Below are 21,403 nucleotides of genomic sequence, written 5' to 3' on the forward strand. Positions count from 1 at the left end.
TGTAAAAACGCTGAAAAAACACTTCTCTCTGGCAGAAAAAACGCATGTAAATCTGCATGCGTTTTTTTCTGTCAGAGAGAGGCAAAAATGCTCTGCATCAAATCTGCTACGTGGGCACATAGCCTAAGGCTTGTTTCTTCCGTCCCTTCCTGCCAACCATGTTCAAACAAGAGGGGATGATTATCCTCTTCATTTTCAGACAACTGCTCACCCATCACCTCTTCCTCCTCCATTAGTTCCTCGGCTCTTGCACCTTCACTAACAGTTTGCCTGGTATCACCAAACCCCCTTGATCGCTGTAATCCACCATCACTTGGCATCCACCTGTGTGACGACAGTCAGGAAATTTGAGACATTGGTATCCCTTCCGCATCCTCCTCTTCTTCTGGGGCCACCACCTCCTGCCACAGGTTATTCAAAGTTTGCTCCAGCATGTAATAGTGATGCTGATGACCAAGTCCGTACTGCGTTGCCCCAAGCTATACGTCATAACATACTGCGTCAGAGCTCGTTGCTGCTGGTACAGTCGCTGCAACATGTGCAGAGTGGAATTCCACCATGTTGGCACATCACAGATCAACCTGTTAACTGACACGGACAAAGACCTCTGTATCGATGCAATTAGATGACATGAAGGGTGCGAACGGCGGAAGTGAGCACACAGTTTCCGTACTTTGTGAAGCAGCTCATCCATGCCAGGATAGTGATAGAAAAATCGATGTACCACCAGGTTGAGGATGTGAGCCATGCAAGGCACAGTTGTGAGCTTGCCTCGGCCTAGGGCCGCTAACAGGTTCTCACCATTATCGCACACGGCCATCCCTGGCTCTAGGTTCTGCGGAGACAGCCATTGCTCAAACTGAGCCTGGAGAGCAACCCACAACTCTTCACCTGTATGACTTCGATCTCCAAGGCATATTAATTTGAAGACTGCCTGATTACGATGAGCCCTGACTGTGCAGTACGGAGGTGATGTGGATTCGCTCCGCACCCTTGGAACGCGTGTCTCGTTAAGGCAGAGGTTGAGTGCGCAAGTGGAGGTCCTAGAGGAGGTGGAGGACGCAGAAGCAGAGGAGGAAGTGGTAAATACAGAGGTTTCTTCTGCAAGCCTTGGGGATTCTAAGATTTGTGGAGCAGCCCCTTCCTCACCTGCCCCCACAGCCTCCAGAGTCACCCAGTGCCCTGTCAGCGAGATGTAACGACCTTGAACATGCTTACTCGTCCAGGTGTCTGTGGTGAAATGCTCCCTGGCACACATAGATTTAGACAAGGATTGGGTGATATTGTCTGCGACATTCTGGTGTAGCGCAGGCACAGCTTTCTTAGAAAATTAATGTCAACTGGGCAACTGGTACTGGAGGACTGCGACGGCAATCAGTTTTCGGAAACAGTCTGTATCTACCAGGCGGAAAGACAGCATTTCCGTGGCCAACAGATTGGAGATGGTGGAGTTCAACCTCTTAGCTTTGTCATGCGTAGGATGAAACAATCTTTTACGTGACCACAACTGCGGGACCGAGGGCTGGCTAAGCAGCTGACAGAGGGTAGAGTATGGTGAACCGGAAAAACTAGTGGAGCGTGAGTGAGGTGCAGATGTTACGGTGGATTGAGAAACATGCGGTGTGCTTGGTGAAACAAACACAGCAGGCGTGTCCGCTTCCGTTACAGCTGACTGCTGTGACTCAGCCTGACTGGAGCGGATAAACAACCGGAGTTTCTGCAATGGGAGACCTGCGAGACAATACTTGGCACGGTAATAGAGGAGGAGGAAGAAGCAGCGGATGTGTTTGATGGGGCAGCTGATGGTTGTTGAGGTCCACTGGTCCGCATTTCAGCGCCGTAAGATTCCCAGCGTAAACAATGTTGTTTGAGCATGTGAATTTTAATGCATGCAGTAGTCAAATTGCAGTTTTTCCCTCTACTGAGCTTTTTAGCGCAAAGTTTGCAGATAACATAAGTTGGCTCATCCTTTGCAGTGACAAAAAAGGCCAATGCTAGGCAACCCTGCGAGCTGCAGACCCTGACCGCTGCTGGCCACAGCCACGGTTGTGGCTAAGGATGCAATGCTCCTCGTGCTTGCATCACTCCGTGTCTGTGCCGTAGGGCAAAATGTAACCTCCTCATCTTCCTCCTCCACCTCCTCAGATGAGCTACTTGGCTGCGTGACTCTGGGTTCACACCAAGTAGGATCTTCAACCTCATCATCATCCAATGTGTTATCCCATTCCTCGCCCTCAGAGTGACCCCTCTCCTCTTGTTGCCCTGACAACACAGTACAGTCCGCATGAGCCTCAGGTATCTGAGTCTCATCAGGATCACCTCCCTCCCCTGCGGTTAAGGTCTGGTGACGAGGGTCTGGAACCTGCACGGACCCTACTTCGTCCTGCCCCGAATCCAAGCTAAAAAAATTTTGGCCATCAGTGCAGATGCTTTCCTCCCCTTCACTCTGTGACTGTTTGTAGTACACATCTCATGCCCATGGTGTAGAAGAGGTGAAGAGTTCTACAGACTCGCCCATCTGTGGTTCGCTACAGTCAGTTGACCAGTTGGCTAGTTGTGATGCGGGGGGAAGCATGGGTAATTGGGGTGCCACCTCTGTGGACTGTACTGCGTGTGATGTTGAGGTGGAGGAAGAAGAGGAGAGGGCACTGGATGCAGAGCTTGCCATCCACTGGAGCACCTGCTCTTTCTGGGCCTTATCAACAAGGCGTATCGCTGTGCGGCTGCCAAAGGAAGGGAGTGCAGTAGACCGTCCACTATCATAAGTTTTCAGTTGTCTTTGGATAGGACCTATTTTTGTTTGTTCACTAGTGCTTTCACTAACATTACCACGTACCCCACGTACACCTTGAACACCAAGCCTATTCCCCCTTCCACCACGCCCTCTCTTTTTCCCACTCATGTTGGCAGATACAGTGGTAGGAGCATGCAATTAAATAAAGAAAAATAATTTTTTTTCCTGTGCAATAGCTCGGCACACACCTGAATTTCAGCGACACTAAATGACAAGGTAAGATATGGCCTGCCGTATAACGTTACTAAAAGACAAAAGAAATTTGTTACTGTGCATGAGGCCGATAAAACCTACGAGATATTCTCCAAACAATTTCAAACTGAGATGTCCCTTGCTGTAATACTTTAGGAACAGAAGAAATTTTTTTTTGAATGTGGATGAGGCCAGTATGACAAAGAATATATGCTCCAAAATATTTCAGGCTCAGATCTAGCCAGCTGTATCACCTACTGTATCCTCACCCATCCCTTGTAGATTGTGAGCCCTCGCGGGCAGGGTCCTCGCTCCTCCTGTACCAGTCGCTGTCACATTGAGTTCAAGATTATTGTAATTGTTCTTGTTCTTTTTCACATGTAAAGTGCCATGGAATAAATGGCGCTATAATAATAAATAAATAATAATAAATAAAAAATATCACTTTACTCAGAGCAAAAAATATTTTTAGGTTACTCTGCATAATCTCTGCGTCCAGCTGACTTTGACCGCCACTGACGTAGTAGCTGGCTTATAGAACTTTATGACTTTTGGCACAGGAAAAAATATTTTTTGGACTGGGCCTGGTAAGAGAAGTTGATTTTTTTTTTTTTAAGTTCGACGCCACTAAAATAAGATCTGCCTTTTAGTAGACTTGATCAACTTTGACACAGTAAAAAAATCTTTGGTGGACTCTGCCTGCATACAAGCTGTGCATACAAGCTGAATTTGACCGCCACTGACGTAGTAGCTGGTTTATAGCACTGTATGACTTTTGGCACAGGAAAAAATATTTTTTGGACTGGGCCTAGTAAGAGAATTTTTTTTTTTTACTGTGAAACCAGGACAAGTTCAACGCTACTAAAATAGGATCTGCCTTTTATCAGACTGGATCAACTTTGCCACAGTAAAAAACCTTTGGTGGACTCTGCCTGCCAACCAAAAATATATAGAAATTTGACTGTGCGTACAAGCTGAATTTAACCACCACTGACGTAGTACCTGGCTTATAGCACTGTATGACTTTTGGCACAGGAAAAAACATTTTTTGAACTGGTGTTGCAAGAGAAAAAATTTATTTTTTTACTCTGAAACCACCTGAAGTTCAACTCCACTAAAATAGTATCTGACACTAAACAAAACTTTAGTGCACACAGCTTTCAATATCAGAATAACAGCAGAAAAAAAAACAGATTTTGTGCTCTGCAATAAGAAGCTCTGCAGACTCTGCAGAGCACAATTTCAACCCCACTAAATGAAAAAGTGCACTGCGCTTGCTTGATCACATTGGCAAGTGCAAAAAAAGATTCAAGGTATACTGAGACATGGAGCTCTATACCAGCGGTGCACAGCACTATTGTATGGCATGGGCCCTCTGTTTCTGTCAGAATCTCAGTGCTTGCACAAGAACACCAAAAATGTGCTGCACCAGCGGCTGCAGAGGTACACAGGCCAGGAAATATCTACACTATCTGACTACGACACAAGCGCCCATCTATCTAGCTAATATCTCTCATTACATAGGAGAACACTGAGCTGCGTCTGTCTCCAGCAGTGACATGGATATAATGGGGAACATGAATATCTTCCAACATACTTGTGACAACATAGCATTTCTTCTTAATCACCCAAAAGTCTAAATTCAGGAGAAATACACTATTATCCTTATGTTGACTTTGAGTTTATGTGTTTTTCTTTGGTTGGTAAAGAAGGACAGACTTATTGTTCGTGTAAGCCTGCCAGTTGACATTTGAGCTGATATTTACTGAAATTTATAGTCTGTTATCTCTGGTGATAGGTACTGACGGTCATGAAACAATGATGTTTACTAAAATGCTGATTACATATTGTCCCAGGTCAGCTACCTTATTGACTAGCTAAACAGGAGGACAAAAGATCAATTTGATGTTCTAATAACGTAAGTTAAACTCATCTCACCTCCCTTCTGACCTGTGGATAATGTCTAAAAGGACAATTGTGAAAAATGAAAGGGTTCTCTGCCTCTGTATCAGAGTCTTTTTACAAAAACACAGCAAAGAGAGACTTGAGGTCAGCAAGCAGAATATATGGTTCCATCAAGAGGAATACAAATCTGCTCAAGTAAATATCACTGAACTCTTAGAGACATAATGAAGAAATACAAGTTTGGAAACTCAGGTCACCTGGCCACATATCTCACTGTTCTATCCCAGGCAGGCCAGCAGGAGGGTGTGGACTGTGTAATGTTGTACCATCTTGGATATTTGCTGGGACTGTTCTATCTGTTTATTGTCCACTTTATGGTTCAACAAATTATTGCCACAAAGGTTTACCCTCACCCTGTGTTGTCTGAGTAGTATTACACCCACGGAAGACCCCGTGTCTTCACAATAGTATTGCAAAATCATGTAGCTTTGAGGGATTTTTAAAGGGCTCGTTCACACTAGCGTACAAGGATGAGTGCTATCTGGTGGAGAAGATGGAGAAAATAAGTTCTCTATCTTTTACACACCTGTCCTGCGATTGTCTCATGTGAGAGAATCGGATCACAGTAGGATGACACTCGGATCAATCTCTGACAGTAAGAGCGAGCTCTAAAGCTTTACATTTTACAACAGTCATTTTGGGACATGTTAAGCCATGTTGGTAAGGATGGACACATCTATACAACAACCAGATTTAAGGCATGCTGGAAGTTGTAGTTTTGGAGTCCATTAGTCTAAGATGACTATTTTAATGAAAATATCAGAATCAAACAATTTTAATGCCTTCGATTAAACCCATTCCTGTATAAAGTTCTTGCCTGAGTATAAAACTTGAATCCGCTCTGACATTTATTTACATATTTTTATGATAAGTTTTATGCTTTTTTTATATTCCTGCATGTCAACAGAAGACACTAATTTACATAATGGGAGAAACGTTTATTATATTTCATTTCATTGCAACATAGAGTGTCAGTCTATTTTCCGACAAAGATTAGAGCTAATAAATACCTACATTTATCAAAGGCACTGTGTATGCCGTAATAAAAAAAAATAAAAAAGCTCAGATGCTTAGCAAAATGGCTGTATCCTGGTAAATTGATAATTGTTAGCAGCGTTTGTAATATAACCTATTATGCCTCAAGAGCTGAAAACATTCAATGTGTTCTTGGAACTATTTGCATAATTGGTATTTTTAGAATAGATGGTTGCTGCCACTTCGTTGTCTCTCACACTTCCATTCTGTCTTTTTGCCTGACATATCTCTACAGAGGAAATGCGAGTAAAAATCCTCAGGGGAGCAGAGTGTGAAAGGGGACGTAATTTATCTGAGATTTGCTCTGTATTTGCTCCAGCAGAAGAGACAGTACACCGAGCGCGCTTAGATCATTGACAAGACTTGACAAATTCGTTTGTTAAGAAAAAAAACAACAAAATACATCACTTTGGAATAAAAACAATAACACAATTGCAAAGAAAATATAAAATTAAAAAATGCACATTCAATTTTTTAAGGGGAGGCGAGGGAAGAAGGATAAGCGTTAAAATGCCGATGTTGGTATTTCATTTGGGGTGATTAATGAGCAATCTCCTTTGCATAATCGGTTCCACGTGTTAACGTTTATTTAATGAACATTGAGCAAAGTGGATTACAACTCGCCACCCGGGTGGAAAACACTGTATCTCGACAGATTCACCATCCTAGGTGGTAATTTAGCCTGTTATGCATAATTTATCATGTTGCTTTAATTAAATAAGGTATATCACACCTCCGTAGTGAGGGACATCGTAGAACATTGGTATCTACAGAGAGGGGACAGAGGATATCAGCATTGTTGAAAAGATTTATAACGTACAGATGGAGCAAAGATGAATTTGTCACTGAACATTTTTTGCATTTCCTGTACTTATTCACAGAGTTAGGATTGGTTAGTAGTTAAGTTCACACTAAGTTTTATAATTCGTGGTTATAGCTACTCAGAAAATAAAGGTTTTGAGGGAACCTGGCACCAGTTTTATACCTCATAAACCATGCACATTACCTTTAAATGCATGTAAACTGGGCTCCTACAACTCCTTTATGCCTTCAAAGGTGCCCCTGCCTACTTCCAAAAAGTGTTTATTCATGTCCTGAGCTGCATGCAAATTGGTTTGATCGGTGAATTCAGACGACCCCAGTCCCTTTAAATGCCGCCTCTCGTAGGGGTTGTAGAAATCCTGTTTTCTATCTTGATGGAATTTGATGTCTGCTATGTCATGAACACAATCCTTGAAGTCTCGCGCCTGCGCTGTGGAATCAGAGACTTGCACAGGCCCCCTTCACTCTGCCCTATTGAACAACCAAGGAGTTGGTGACAAAGAAGTGAAGTTGGCGCCTGAGCATTGCATGACTTCACTATGCTGGTCTCTGTTTCCACTGCGTGGATAATGTAGGAGACATCATCCATTTAAATCAAGATAGATGAGAAGTCTGAAGGGACTGAGGCATCACTGTGCGTGATCCGGATTCGCCCATCGGACCGGATGGCGCAATTTGCATCTAGTGAGTGACACGAATAAAACACTTTTTCGAAATTATGCAGAGGCACCTATGAGGGTATAAAGGGGTTGTAGGAACCCTGTTTCCATGCTTTTAAAGGTGATGGTCATGGTGTATAAGGTATGAAACTGGTGACAGGTCCCTTTAAAGGGGTTGGGTTCAATGGCATAAAAATACACCATGTGGTAAAAATATTGGGACGCCTAGATATTACGCCTGTAAGAGTTTTTATGACATCGCATTCTAAATAATTGATATAGCATAAATATGCATAACCATGATCCAGCAGCTAGGTCAGCATTCCACAGCCGCTGGAAGGGAGCCCTGCATACTACCTTCTAGTAGACAAAAATAAAGTTTTTAGTTTTTCTCTTTCATGGTTTTCCTCCTGTCCAACAACTTCTACCTGGATGTATCATCACGTCATATATGTTTTAAAGTGACCAAATGAAGATTTTTTTCTACATTTTAAACTGGAGCTGGATCTACTTTTTCCTTTGTGGCGGCAAACCTAAGCTCCTCTTTTAAGTAGCTTAACATGATGCCATCATTGCATTATGATGAACACACGCCATTGTCACAGGCCAGCTAAACAAAAGAAGAGCCAAGTATACCAGAAGGCAAAAGGAGGTTTGCAGAACCTACTTACAGTAGGTCCTGATAAATTTTTTGCTCGTCTCTAGTACTGAATACTTCCATAACATCTCAGTTATCTGCAATGCTGGATCCATGCATGTTGCACTGAATACATAGACATAGTGACCAACGCAACAGGAGGACTACCCAATGAACAAGGTTGAGCTGTATCATATTTTTTGCTTCAAAGCTTTCTAACTAAAGTCTACAAAGATTAAGTAATTACTAAATAATGTTTATATTACCTGTAGTTATCTCGATGAAACAACACTTGTCTAGTTATGGTATATTACATCACAAAGGTTTGTTCCCCCACTCATGATCTTCCTCTATGAACAAGAATGGAGATTCAATCTGTAAAAGCAACTTCTGTTCTTGTGGATGTTGTCCATCTCTGCATTACTCGGGCAACCATTTATCTGAAAGGTCACCATGTAATAGTAAAATTCCCTTGATGCCCATTGGCAGTAATAACTGGTCGCCAGTAGTGATGAGAGAACATGCTCACCAGAAGACGGGACTCGTTCGAGCATCACAATCTTCGACAAGCTCGGCGAGTTTTTCTGGGTTTCTAGGGCGGGAGCTTGGGTCCCCGCCCTGCATGTTTAGTGCTCTTTAGAGAGCCAATGAACATGCAGGGATTGGCAAGGGACGGGGAAGTGGACATGATGGTGATGATGCATGCAGAGGCCGTGGGCAAGCTCAGATTGTACCACAACAAACACTCACATCTTGTCGCTCGACCTTCCTGTTCCAATTACTAGGGGAAAGCAGGATACCACTATTGAACCCAGAGCAGTGTCAAAAGCTTGTTGGTTGGATAGCAAATAATGCTTCCAGTCACTTTGCTACCACCACCACCACCCTGTCTTCCACAAGTTGAAGTCTCAGTAGCAGTGAGTCTGGACCTCATATTCCTCACCCTGATCCTCCTTCCTCCCACCATGCTGAGTGCCCTGAGACAACTGATCCCACACTTGGACACTCATAAGCGCTGTTCACTTTTCCATTTATAGATTCGGGCCTCTTGCCTGGCCAACTTCAAGCGGGTGAAAAGGAGAACGCGTGAAGCGATGCCCAAATATTTGAGCAGCCATGGTCACATGGAGGCAATGGTGGGAAAGTGCAATTACTGTCGCAAGAGGTTAATGATGATGATGAGACACAATTGCCAGAAAGTCAGAAGGAGGACCAGAGTGCGGAAGTGGAAGATGAGGTAGTGAATGATATAGTAACTGACCCAACCCTGGCAGGGGGACATGCAGAGTAAGGACAGCAGCACACAGGGGGAGGGAGGCGTAGCACCACAACAAACAGGAAGAAGCAGTGTGGTGGCTGCAGACACAACGCGGGAAAGCGTTCCCCGTAACATCAAGTCGACGGAAGTTGCCAGTACAACTGTTAGGTCTTCCCAAGTCTGGTTGATTTTAAAAGACTCTGCAGATAACCCCAAAAAGGCCATTTTCACCACCTGCCAGGCCAGCATCAGCAGGGGTAGCAAAACTAGCAGCCTGACCGCCACCAGCATGATCAGACACATGGCAGCAAAGCACCCGACTAAGTGGGCCGAACCCCAGGGTCTAGAAACAGTGTCTGCGGGTGACACCACTGCTTCTTCAACTGTTGTGAGTACAACCCAATCCCCTGTACTGTACATGGCACATGCAAAGATGCCTACCGCCCTGCACATGTCATTGCACACTCTCAACTAGCACCATCAGCAAGCACGTCCACGTCCTTGTCCCGGTACCCCAGTCCTTGAAACGCAAGCACAAATACGCAGCCAATGCCCCACAGGCCAAACTACTAAATTCACACATTTTGCGAATGTTTGTGCTCGAAATGTTGCCTTTTAGGCTCGTGGAGATGGAATCTTTCCACAATGTGATGACGGCGGCGGTCCCTCGGTACTCGGTCCCCAACCACCAATATTTCTGCCGGTGTGCCGTCCCCGCATTACACGAGTCCCATAACATTAGCCGTGCCCTCAACAACGCAGTTTCTGGGAAAGTCCACCTAACCACGGACACGTGGACAAGTGCTCATGGGCAGGGACGGTACATCTCACTGACGGCACACTAGGTTAATATAGTGGAAGCAGAGACCCAGTCGAACCTTGGGATGAAGCACGTCCTCCCTACGCCGAGGATGGTGAGCGGCGATGAAGCCATAATTAGCGTCACCATCCCACTTCTCTGTCTTCTGAAACGCTCTCTGCTCACAATAAAAGAGGATGCATTGCAGGCGGAGCACGATGAGATGGAGCAAGGATCCATACAGGGTGATTCGACACAGCCCAGCCTCATCTCATCCTAACATGGATTGAATGAAAATGAGGAAGAGAAGGAGCTGGAAGAACAGGAGCTAGTTTTCTGCGCTATAGATGGTACTACCTGTAGAACTGTCATACCGTCTGTTCAGCGCGAATGGCCTGAGGACAGGGAGAAGGAGGAGGATGAGGAGGAGAGCATGGTCAGTCGTCCTCTTGGTGAGGACATGAAAGTCTTGCCTGTTAGCAGTCTTGCACACATGGCTGAGTTTATGTTACGCTGTCTTTCCTGTGACCCTCGCGTTGTCCAAATTTTGGGTGACAGTCATTACTGGTTGGTGACACTTCTAGATCCACCCTACAAGGAGAACTTTCTGTCTCTTATTCCTGCTCCGGACAGGCCTAATAAAGTGGGGCAGTACCAGAAAGCCCTTGTTGCAGAATTATTTAAAAAATTCCCATCTGAAAACGCTGGCTGCAGAGGTCACAGTTCGTTGGACAACCAAGGAGCACAAGCGAGAGAGACACAAATCCAATCCAGCAGAGGAAGGGGAACACTGTCAAAGTTCTGGGACAGTTTTCTCAGATCCTCCTATCGCACATGCCTTAATGTGCGGCGTACTCTCACAAGGAGAGAAAAGTTTGGGAAGATGTTGAAGGAGTACTTTGCCGACTGTCCAATGTCCTCTGTGATTCCTTTGTGCCTTATAATTATTGGGTATCCAAGCTGGACACGTGAACTGGCTCTCTATGCCTTGGAGGTCCTGGCCTGCCCTGCCGCTAGCATTTTGTCAGAGCGGGTTTTTAGTGCCACTGCTGGAATTATAACTAGTGTTGAGCGAGCACTAAAATGCTCGGGTGCTCGAAGCTCGGGCCGAGCTCGCCGTGATACTCGGGTGCTCGACCCCAGCAACGAGCCCAATGTTAGTCTATGGGAGACTCGAGCATTTTTGCGGTGGCACCCCCGGCAGTCTTTTAAAAGCCTAACAAGTAACCAAAACGATAGTGACAGTGCTCAAATGACATGGGGACAGCATGGGGATCGCCCCAGGAAGCATTTCTGACCCCCAGGTCACTGCTGTCAACAACGTGGTCAGAGGTTTTAAGCCATTTTTATGGGCTCACAATAAAACGTTCAAAAACGAAAGCGAAACTTTTTTCCTGTGAAATATGTTAAGGAACATCCTTTCCAGGGAAAAGACTTGTGTATAAGTTAAAATAAATGACCAAAAACAAAAATACTCCTCCACACCTTCGGCTATGTTCACAAGTAGCATTTTTTATGCGTTTTTGCACTTTTGTATAGCTTTCAACTATGACAAATGCATTTACCGGGAAATGTCATTTTAACATTTTACAACCTTATCTGGCCATGTGCTGTGTGACACATGCATAAAGTGCTGAAAAGATGTGGGAACAGCATGGGGAAGACCCCTGGAAGCTTCTCTGACTCCCAGGTCACTGTCTAAAAGTGTGCCCATCATAAGTAATCCTTGCCGCATCAGAAGATGCAGACTTGCAACTATACCCATGCAAGTTCTAGTCCCAGGGCAGTGATCAATTGTACCTCCCCCATTCCTTGCAATACAAGCGCAAGTATGCAGCCTGCCACCCACCCACCCCCAGGCTGCAATACCATACTGCTTGCTTGAACTTGAAATTGGGCCTTTTAGGCATGTGAAGGCTGAATCTGACCACCACGTCATGGCTGTGTTGGTGGCCTGGAATCCATACTCAGTCCCCAGCCGCCCGGCGGCCGGGTGTCCATACTCGGTCCCCAGCCGCCCCACGGCCGGGTGTCCACACACGGTCCCCAGCCGCCTGGGGGCTGCCGGGTGTCCATAAACGGTCCCCAGCCGCCCCTATTTCTCCTTGGAACATCCCCCCACACACTTTTCTTAGCCCGGCCTGCTTTAGGCAGCATTGGACAAGCCCACCAGAGAACCAGACTCCTCCGGTGGGCCCTGACTTCTCCATCGGTGGAGTTGAGAGTGCCAAGGTGAGGAGCATGATGATGATGACAGAAGTTAGCATCTGCTATGTTTTCTTTTAATGCAAGTGTAAGTGTGCAGCCTGCCACCCACCCACCCCAGACTGCAATTCCATACTGCTAGCTTGCACTTGAAATGGGGCCTTTTAGTTTGGAGGAGGCCGAAGCTGGCCACTACCTCCTGGCTGCTTCGGCAGCGAGGTATCCATACTCAGTCCCCAGCCGCCCCTATTTGTCCTGGTGTGCCTTATACATAAGATTAAGCGCGTATACCAAAACATTACCTGTGCCCTCCCCAGTGCATTTAGTGGGAAGGAGAGCCTATTCTGCTGTAGTGTGTGCATGCCAAACCCCTGTTCATGGTACATGCGAAGATGCCTCCCACCTTGCACCTGTCGTTGCAGACTTGCAACTATCCCCATTCAAGTCCTTGTCCCAGGGCAGTGTTCAATTGTACCTCTCCCATTCCTTGCAATGCAAGCGCAAGTATGCAGCCTGCCACCCACCCACCCCCAGGCTGCAATACCATACTCCTTGCTTACTTGCACTTTAAATTGGGCCTTTTAGGCATGTGGAGGCGGAATCTGGCCACCACGCCATGGCTGTGTCGGCGGCCTGGTATCCATACTCAGTCCCCAGCCGCCTGGTGGCCGGGTGTCCCCGCTTGCTCCCCATCCTCCAGGGGGTGGCCGGGTGTCCATACTTGGTCCCCAGCCACCCCTATTTGTCCCGGTAACCTTTCCCACACTTTTCTTAGCCTGGCCTGCTTTAGGGCAGCATTAGCCGAGCCCACTGGACTATCAGACTCCTCCGGTGGGCCCTGGCTTCTCCATCAGGGGAGTTGAGGGTGCCAAGGTGAGGAGCATGATGAGGATGATAGAAGGTAGCATCTGCTTTGTTTTGTTGTAATGCAAGCGCATGTATGTAGTAGCAGCTAGGCCTGAGGTGGTCAGCGTTTTGGCGCATATCCTACCTCCTCCGAGGATTGCTGGATGTTTTCCTGCTACTATCCAAGTTCTATGACTCCCGTTAAAACAAAGCTTCAGGTGATAAATGATGGATGAGGTAGTGGTAAAGGAGAAAGAGCAGGAGGAACAGGGACCATTCACATCAATATCAGGCCAGTCAACCAGATATGTCTTGTAGGATATGTTTCTGTAACAAAAGGAGCGGTTCAGCTTCACAGTTATAGGGCATACAGTGAGTGCAATGCCTGCCAAAAATTTCGAGGCACTCCAATGCCCCTTGGAAATGACATGGAGGTCAGAGGGCGTTAACTTAACCTTTTTTTCCACTTATAGCAACTGGGTCTCCTGTGCACTGTTGTCCTAAGTAGTGAATGGAAGGCTTTCCAAAAATTATGAGGAACTGCAATGCCCCTTACAAGAGCCATGTGTGGCACCCCAGGGGTCTGGTCACCACAGTAATAGAGATATTACGTCGGAGAGCAAGTGGGAGGTTTCCTGGTCAGGATCCCTTAAACATGCAACATCCTCCTGCCCCAGTCCTGGGAGGGGAGAATTCTGCCCTTATAAACTGGATCTGGGGCGGGGTTGAGTGAGTCAGAGAACAGAGAACAGTCAGAGTCAGAGTGAAAGCAAGGGAAAGTACCAGCAAGGAGCTCTGTAGGAGCTAGGAGCTAAAGACCAGGAGCTGGAAGCTGAGCAGAACTCGCCCAGGCAGGAGACAATAGGAACCGGACACAGGAGTCCGAGGCTGTGAGGACTTATATATCCAGCAGCAGAAACCAGCCGGCAGGGGATTTCAGGTCCTCTGGCCATAGAAGCCAGGAGGCTCAGTCACAAGCAACGGACCAGCACCCCCGTCGTGGAGCGGAGGCTAACAGAAGACCCCAAGTCACCAGCCATACGGGTGAGCACTGCACGGTACACTCAGGGACGTGGGCTACTTCTACCAGCTTACAGCAAGGTAGCCAGGAAGAGTGCAGACAGACAGGGAGGCCTAAAACTCCACCTGGCCAGGGGAACTCCTGCTTGCTCACAGACTGACCAGGCCTCTTATGCTAGCCAGTACTCCTGGGTGGGTATACCTTATAATCATCAGTAAAGACCCTGAAATGTACTGCAAAGACTCTGAGCCGTTCCTGCTGCGCTCGTGCACCATCACCCCCATCATCCACACTCACTGCCCTGAGGCTATACTCCTCCCATGGGGAGTTATCCCATTCTCTGCTGCGCACACAACACCAGCCTCAGCGGTCTGCCTCGCAGCAGTGGTACTCCCTGACCGCAATCAAGTGGCACAGTCTGACAATTAACCTCAAAACCTAAGAAAGACTGCCACTGGTTTGACCAGCCTGAGCCAAGGGACCGGGTCACCGCCACGGAGACTACAGACCCCAGAGACCCGGCACCGGGTATCCCACACACGTGTACACACGGCCCAGGGGGCGCGCCACATGCAGTACAGCATATTACAAACATAAGTCCCATTATTGGGGAGTGGGTGTCCCATAGTATTTGCTTATGCCTTGCAAGCAAAAGCTGCCAAAAATTAGGACGGAGCAACTTGCAGTGCCCCTTACAAGAGCCATGCAGTACAGCATATTACAAACATAAGTCCCATTATTGGGGAGTGGGTCTCCCATAGTATTTGCTTATGCCTTGCAAGCAAAAGCTGCCAAAAATTAGGACGGAGCAACTTGCAATGCCCCTTACAAGAGCCATGCAGTACAGCATATTACAAACATAAGTCCCATTATTGGGGAGTGGGTCTCCCATAGTATTTGCTTATGCCTTGCAAGCAAAAGCTGCCAAAAATTAGGACGGAGCAACTTGCAATGCCCCTTAAAAGAGCTATGCAGTACAGCATAATGCAAACATAAGTCCCATTATTGGGGAGTGGGTCTCCCATCATATTTGCTTATGCCTTGCAAGCAAAAGCTGCCAAAAATTAGGATGGAGCAACTTGCAATGCCCCTTACAAGAGCCATGCAGTACAGCATATTACAAACATAAGTCCCATTATTAGGGAGTGGGTCTCCCATAGTATTTGCTTATGCTTTCCAAGCAAAAGCTGCCAAAAATTAGGACGGAGAAACTTGCAATGCCCCTTACAAGAGCCATGCAATACAGCATATTACAAACATAAGTCCCATTATTGGGGAGTGTGTGTCCCATAGTATTTGCTTATGCCTTGCAAGCAAAAGCTGCCAAAAATAAGGATGGAGGAACTTGCAATGCTGGCACCCTGGTGGTATAGTGGTGGTGGAGGCTGAGGATAAGGAGAAGAAGATAAAACAGCCGAAACGAGGAAGCGTATACCCATGTGTGGGTGAGAAGCGGTGCATGTGAATACATCTCCCGAAATAACACAGTGGATTTGACTTTATGTTACTCTGCTGTCATTTGGTGGTGATGAGAAGTCTGGCCCAATCCAGTCCTTGTTCATTTTGATAAGGGTCAGCTTGTCAGCATTGTCAGTTGACAGGCGAGTGCGCTTATCAGTTATAATTCCCCCAGCGGCACTAAAAACACGCTCCGATAACACGCTAGCGGCAGGGCAGGCCAGAACCTCCAAGGCATACAGAGCGAGTTCATTCCAAGTGTCCAGCTTGGATATCCAATAATTAAAAGGCACAGAGGAATCACGGAGGATGCTGGTATGGTCAGCAAGGAACTCTCTCACCATCTTTTGAAACTTTCCACTCCTTGTGAGAGTACCCCGCGCCTCAGGGCCTGTAAGCTGGGTGGGTGTCAGAAAACTGTCCCAGAACGTTGACAGTGTTCCTCTGCCTCTGCTGGATTGGAGTTGCATCTCTCTCGCCTGTACGCCTTGGTTGGGCAACGAACTGTGACCTCTGCCGCTAGCGTGTTCAGATGTGAATTTTTTTAAGAGTTCTGCAGCAAGGGCCTTCTGGTACTGCCCCATTTTTGTAGACCTCTCCACCACAGGAATAAGAGAGTGAAAGTTCTCCTTGTAGCGGGGGTCTACAAGTGTCACCAACCAGTAATGACTGTCACCCAACATTTTGACAACGCGAGGGTCACGGTTAAGGCAGCGTAACATAAAGTCAGCCATGCGTGCCAGACTGGTAACGGGCAAGATTTCCATGTCCTCACCAAGATGACGACTGACCATGCTCTCCTCCTCCTCCTCCTCCTCTTCCTCCTCCCCCCTGTCCTCAGGCCACCCACGCTGAACCGACGGTATGACACTTGTACAGGTACTACCGTCTACAACGCATGATAGCAGCTCCTGTTCTTCCTCCTCCTCCTCCTCCTCCTCTCCCTCATTGTCCCACAATGCACGTTGGGATGAGATGAGGCTGGGCTGTGTGTAATCGCCCGCTACGGCTTCTTGATCCATCTCATCATACTCTGGCTGCAATGCCTCCTCTTTAATTCTCTGCAGAGAGCGCTGCAAAAGACAGACAAGTGGGATGCTGACACTAATGATGGCGTCATCGCCACTCACCATCTTGGTGGCCTCCTCAAAGTTTGTCAGGATGGTACATATGTCAGACATCCAGGTCCACTCCTGAGGTCTTATGTGTGGAGTCTGACCTGAATATCGACGGCCTTGTTGCAGCTGGTACTCCACAACTGCTCTCTTCTGCTCACAAATCCTTTGCAACATGTGGAGGGTAGAGTTCCAACGTGTGGGGACATCACACACCAGTCGGTGTGCCGGAAGCTGCAAATGCTGCTGCAACACAGCAAGGGCGGCGGAAGCTGTAGCCGACTTTCGAAAATGAGCTGACAGGCGGCGTACTTTCACGAGCAGATCTGGCAACTCGGGGTACGATTTAAGAAACCGCTGAACCACGAGGTTAAGCACATGAGCCAGGCATGGTACGTGTGTGATCTCACCTCTCCTCAGAGCCGCCACCAGGTTACGGCCATTGTCACACACGACCATGCCGGGATGTAGGTTCAACGGTCTCAGCCACAGATCTGCCTGCTCTTTCACAGCTGTCCACAACTCACAAGCAGTGTGAGGTTTATCACCTAAGCTTATGAGTTTCAGCACAGCCTGTTGCCGGTTTGCGGAGGCAGTACTGCAATGCTTCCAGCTTGTAACTGATGTTGTGATATCTGAGATGGAGGCTGAACATGAGGAGGAGGAGGAGGATGCGCAGGAGCTGTACACTGTGGGGGCAACTCTGACTGACAGTGGGCCTGCAATCCTCGGTGTGGGGAGGATGTGTTCCGTCCCAAGGTCCGACTGGGTTCCGGCTTCCACTATGTTTACCCAGTGTGCCATCAGAGAGATGTACCATCCCTGGCCACAAGCACTTGTCCACGTGTCCGTTGTCAGGTGGACACTCCCAGTAACTGCGTTGTTGAGGGCACGGCAGATGCTTTGGGACACGTGCTTGTGTAGTGCGGGGATGGCACACCGGGCAAAATAGTGTCGGCTGGGGACTGAGTACCGAGGGACGGCCACCGCCATAAGATTGCGGAAGGATTCCATCTCCACCAGCCTAAAAGGCAGCATTTCCAACGCAAGCAGTCGTGAAATGTGCAAATTTAGGACTGTGGCCTGTGGGGCCTTAGCTGCGAATTTCCGCTTTCGTTCAAAGGTCTGGGATATGGACAATTGAACGCTGCGGTGGGACGTGGATGTGGACGTTGATGCTGTTTCTTCAGAAACTGCCATAACAAGTGAAGACTGAGAAGAGGGGGCATCTTTACATGCAGTATGGACAGGGGATTGCCTTGCACACACAACAGAGGGTTCTATTGCACGCACAACAGTGGAAGAAGCAGTGGTGACACCCGCTGACACTGGTCGTGGACCCTGGGTTTCGCCCCACAAAGTCGGGTGCTTTGCTGCCATGTGCCTGATCATGCTGTTGGTGGTCAGGCTGGAAGTTTTGTCACCCCTGCTGATGCTGGCATGGCAGGTGGAACATATGGCCTTTTTGGGGTTATCAGCAGAGTCTTTAAAAAAATTCCAGACTCTGGAAGACCTACCGCTTGTACTGGCAACGTCCCTCGTTTTGGTGTTACGGGGAACGGTTGCCTGCCTTCTGTCTGCGGCCACCACACTGCTTCTTCCTGCCTGTTGGGGTACTCTGCCTCCCTCCCCCTGTGTGCTGCTGGCCTCACTCTGCATGTCCTCCTTCCACGTTGGGTCAGTTACTAGATCATCCACCACCTCCTCCTCTTCCACTTGCACACCACGATCCTCCTCCTCACTTCCTGGCAATTGTGTCTCGTCATCGTCCACCTCTTGTGACAGATTGCCAATGTCGACTTCCTGTTCAAATATTTGGGCATCGTAACATGGGATCTCCTCTTCCACCACTTCAAGGGTATCAGGCGAGGGGCCCAAATATGGAAATGGACCAGTGAACAGCTCTTCAGAGTGTCCAAGTGTGGGATCACTTGCTGTCTGACGACACTCGGCATGGTGGGAGGAAGGAGCATCAGGGTGAGGAGGAGTATGCGGTTGATACTCACGGCTACTAAGAGTTGACCGTGTGGAAGACAGACCGGAGGTGGTGGTGCCCAGGTAACTGGAAGTATTATCTGCTATCCAATTAATAACCTGTTCACACTGATCAGTTCTCAATACTGGTGTTAGTCTGTGCTTCCCTAGTAATTCGGTCAAGAAGTGGGAGTGAGATGATGTGGCTGTTGGTTGTGGCACATTTTCACCTTGGCCACGGCCCGGTCCTCTGCACGAACCATCACCAGAACGTCCACTTCCACGTCCCTTGCCACGCGCCTTGCCCATTGTAAATGAAGTAAAATAGCTTACACTTGCACTATCAATGGAAAAAGGGTAAGAAAGAGTAAATTAGAACCGTGGAAGAGGAAAACCACAGTTATTGTTTACTGGGGTATACCACACTTTTTTAAATAGAGATATTTGCGGCTGAACAGTGAGCGACACACTCAAACTGCTTTTTTTTTTAGATACCAAAGGCCCAAAACTGCATAGTACAGCGATTTGACCCGAGGAACTGCGAAACCACACTGGGATGTCGGGCCTACACAAGACTATTTTCAACAGATATATTTTTGTGTCACAACAGTCAGGAGACACTACTGTTTTTCTTTACGGAAAAAACTACGAAAACCTGAATAATAGAGATTTTTTACCGTGGGATGGCAAAACCACAGTTATTGTTTACTGGGGTATACCACACTTTTTTAAATAGAGATATTTGCGGCTGAACAGTGAGCGACACACTCAAACTGCTTTTTTTTTAGATACCAAAGGCCCAAAACTAGATAGTACAGCGATTTGACCCATGTAACTGCGAAACCACACTGGGATGTCGGGCCTACACAAGACTATTTTCAACAGATATATTTTTGTGTCACAACAGTCAGGAGACACTACTGTTTTTCTTTACGGAAAATATACCAAAACCTGAATAATAGAGATTTTTTACAGTGGGATGGCAAAACCACAGTTATTGTTTACTGGGGTATACCAGACTTTTTTAAATATATAGATTTGTGGCTGAACAGTGAGCAACACACTCAAACTGTTTTTTTTTTAGATACAAATGGCCCAAAATGGATAATACAGAGGTTTGAAACGTGGATGTGCAAAACAACACTTCTGTTTCTCTAGCCTACACCAGACTATTTTCAACAGTTATATTTGTGTCTGAAAAATCAGAGACACGCTTTTTTTTTGGGGGGGGGGGGGACACACCAAAAGGTTAATAAGATGGGTATTTGTACAGTGTGAAGGAGGAAAAAAAAAGGAGGATTTAGATGAAAAAAAAAGGATTTTTCCTGGCCCCCGACACCTGGTGCTAAGTCCAGCAATTTCAGCAACAGGAGCACACAGGACTGTAATGCAGCGTTTGCTGGTATAACCACTGTGTCTCCTATACAGCCTGCCTGCCTGGTATCTGGGATGGATATTAGTCCTGAAAAGGACTGTTTGTTTGTTCTGGCAGCCTTAACAGACCCTACACTAACTATTTCGCAGTTTATATCTCTCCCTAAATCAGCAGCGCTGTCCCTACACTGTCTAATCCAGAGCGACTGTGTCCAAGATGGCGGCGCCCGGTTTTAAATACTCGAGGTGACGCTGTGCGGCCAGCCAATCACTGTAATGCCCACAATCAACATGGCTGCAGCATTACAGTGACTGGCTGGCAATCCCTGCATGTTCATTGGCTCTGTAAAAAGCGCCAAACATGCAGGGCGGAGACTCGAGCTCCCGCCCGAGTAACCCGGAAATGCTTGGTGCTTGCCGAACATCCCGAGTAGCGTGATGCTCGGGCGAGTACCGAGCAGAGTCGAGCATGTTCGCTCAACACTAATTATAACCAATAGCATGTAAGCCCCCAAGGGCAGGGTCCTCTTCCCTCCGTACCGTTCTATCATTGTTAGTTTGTTTACTGTAAGCGATATCTGTATTTGGTATGTAACCCCTTGTTATGTACAGCACCATGGAATCAATGGCGCTATATAAATTAGTAATAATAATAATAATAATAGACGCATCCGCCTGTCAACTGAAAATGCTGACAGGCTGACTCTAATAAAAATAAACAAGGGCTGGATTGGGCCAGACTTCTCAACACCTCCGAATGATAGCAGCGTAACATAAACCCAAATACAGTGTCTTTTTTTTGGGTGGTCTAACACTATTCCCATGCACCTTGGTCTTCTTGATTTTGTCTATTTCCTTCTCATTCTCATCCTCCACCACCATATCATCACCATATCTACCATATCAACATATCTACGTTTCTTGCAAGGGGCATTGGAGTGCCTCCAAATTTTTTGTCAGCCGTTGAATTTACTACATAGGCAAACAGTATGGGAGACCCACTTCCTAATAATGGGAACAGTTTTTTCAGGAGGCCCTTCCCTACATCTCTTGCAAGGGGCATTGGAGTGCCTCTAAATTTTTAACAGGCATTGCAGTCACTGCATACGCAAGAACAATATGAGAGGCCCACTCCTTTCTAATGGGAACATGCCGTTACTGTGGCCCACCTCTTTGTGCCTTCAAATTGTTATTGGGGTTTTTCCCAAATTTTTGCAGCCGTTGTACTCACTTCTTAATATATATTTTA

This window comes from Phyllobates terribilis, unplaced genomic scaffold (genome assembly GCF_046119375.1).
Source record: "Phyllobates terribilis strain yellow unplaced genomic scaffold, ASM4611937v1 Scaffold_1__5_contigs__length_1240528914, whole genome shotgun sequence".
NCBI classification, from domain to species: domain Eukaryota; kingdom Metazoa; phylum Chordata; class Amphibia; order Anura; family Dendrobatidae; genus Phyllobates; species Phyllobates terribilis.